Source organism: Sardina pilchardus, chromosome 1, assembly GCF_963854185.1.
Source record: "Sardina pilchardus chromosome 1, fSarPil1.1, whole genome shotgun sequence".
Lineage (NCBI taxonomy): Eukaryota > Metazoa > Chordata > Actinopteri > Clupeiformes > Clupeidae > Sardina > Sardina pilchardus.
Genome location: NC_084994.1, coordinates 47,906,334 through 47,909,012, shown reverse-complemented (window position 1 = coordinate 47,909,012; position 2,679 = coordinate 47,906,334).

Sequence of the window (2,679 nt, the reverse complement as noted above, 5' to 3'; positions counted from 1 at the left end):
CACGCACAAAAGTATACCCTACCACACGCACAAACACACACACACAGACACACACACACGTACACACACATGCACACGCACACAAACACACTTTACTTACTGCATGCACAAAGCATACCCTGCCCTGCATACACACACACACACACACACACACACACAAACACACTTTACTACACGCACTAAGCATATTCTACTACACACGTACTGTACACACAAACACAAACACACACACACACACACACACACACTCCTCCCTGGGCTTATTGTCCTTGCAGAATGCAGCTTAAGAGTCCCGCCTCCTGGGTGGGGTTGAGGCCTCTGCTGCGCTTCCCACCCTGTCATTATCTCCTGCGGCGGAGCGACACACGACGGAAGCGTCCGGGGGACGTTGTGGGAACGTTTGCGGGACGTTCTCCGCGGCGGCTCCTCCGTCCGTGAGAGCGCGCCCCCGGGGAGTCTGGATGGTGTCCTTGGCTCCGGCGACAGGGCCGGGATATTTTTACTCTGGAGACACGCTGAGGCGAGCACAGGGAGGTCAGGCACAGCCTCCGCAACCAGAGCAAGTACACAACGCTCCCCGACACACACACACACACACACACACACACACACACACACACACACACACAAAAACACAAAACATCCTGCCACACACACAAATAAACTTGAATCCAAACTTGTACAGATTCACCACTCCAAAATGTTGATCTCACATTGCTGTTTTTAATAAGAACAGAACAGAAAAAAAAAGTTATAATGGTTCTAGACAGCACAAACACAGACATTTCTGTTCACATAGAAAAGAAATGCAGCTTTACTTGTAAACAAAAGATTGAACACCTGTCTCACTAATTTAAGCACCAAATGTGTTTGTTTTTTTTTGGTCAAACAGCATCATAAATCCTTGATCACTGAATCATCGTCATGCCCCATTTGTCAAACACGCCACACGATTGCATCACCTGTGCACACTGCTTTGCCCATCACCCGTAACTCATTATCAAATTTATACAACAGCCTCCATCTTTTTCACAACCATCAAGCAGTTTCCCTGCAAGGTCATTCTCACAGAGGCTGCGGGCCTGGATTCCACAGAGACATCTTGCCAGCTCGAGTTATTGCTTTATTAGTTTTTAAGTAGTATGTTCTCACCCCAAACACTTTCATAAACATTTTATAAGGAAATGTGGTCATATCAACAAAAAACAGTAACAGGCCTCAGCTCTATAGAGATCCCTACGTAGGTGCTGTAAGGCTATGCGGTTCAGAAGCCAAGGCTGCGACCTTGTGCTGTCCAAGCCGTCCCAAGGTCTCTAAACTCCTATATATCACCTTGGCCTTGTTCCTGGGCCTGGACTAGCAGACCGCACAGATGACTGAGTCTATCTGGCCTTTGCTTGGGTTAATAGCTGTAATTAGCTTTAAGCGTTTGTGTTGGCAACCTCGACCCAGGGGCTGTAAAATCCCCTCTTCTACAGCGAACGCCAAGAAAGCGCCGTTCCTTCTGGCCGAGGGTCACTGAGGCGACCTGCTAAAAAAATGGGCTTAAAAAATGGGAAATATACTCCTAATAATTCACTAGATGCCCTGTGTTCACCAAGTTCCTATGCATGGTGTAAATACTGCTAGGACACATTTTAAATGCCGTGATATAAAATATAATAGATTTGACGTGTTGCGTGTATATTCGACTTTTTTCACTTTTTAAATCAGCTTATTTGGCCCTAGTTTTATCTTATTCACCTGTTTAAATCTTCTCCTTCTCCATTTGCCCACCCCTCCTCCCTCCTGTCCTCCTTTCCAAAAACACGAGTCCACCAGGTCTGGATGCAATTAGGGCTGAACCAACACAATCCCCCGGCTTCCTGTTTCAATTTTTTTTTTTACCCAAACAGCCCAGGGCCGTCGGCATCTTCTGAGAACCGGCACACGGGTGGGCAGCTTGGCATTGGCTCTCGGTCACAGTGGGCCAACTCAGGGACAAGGCTCTTTTTACGACCCCGCTCATCGCCCTGCCTCACTTGGAATAATGGCCGATGCATCTTCATTTGTTTGTCCCCATTTAGGACTAATTTTATGACTATTCTTTATAGTGCGCTGCGATAACCAGGGATTTTTATGGGATCCGACTGTAAATCAAAGCCGCAGTTGTGTTGCTAATTGGACAACTGTTTTTTGTTTTTTTCACGACCATCAACCGTCTCAGTACTTTCACTGTAGTTAAGCCACACTGTGTCTGAGAGGATTTTAGTATCATAATCTTTTTGGCAGCAGCCGACGTTTAAAAAATGTCCAGCTCAATCCGCCTCAATGCGCTCTCAACGTAAACAAATGGCAGATGTACTCCGTTCCGTGGACCTTCGCCGCCGCAGTCCGCCGCGGCTTTGTTTACTCCTCCTAATCTACGGTCTGGACTACAACTCCTCCGTGAGGGTCTGAAACACTGATTAGCAGTAAAAACAGCGCACAACACAACACAACACAACACAACAAACAAAACGCGCTTGGCCAACTGGTGTGTGTTTTCCATCCAAGGCCTGTCACGGCCGTGGCCCCGGCGTCTGTGATATGTGTGCTAATAGCAGGGGGACTGAGCTGGCCAGCTGGCACCGACTGGTGGGGCCAACACATGGAGGCTTCCCCCCGTTCCCACCCCCCCACCCCCTCGCTCTCTTGCTC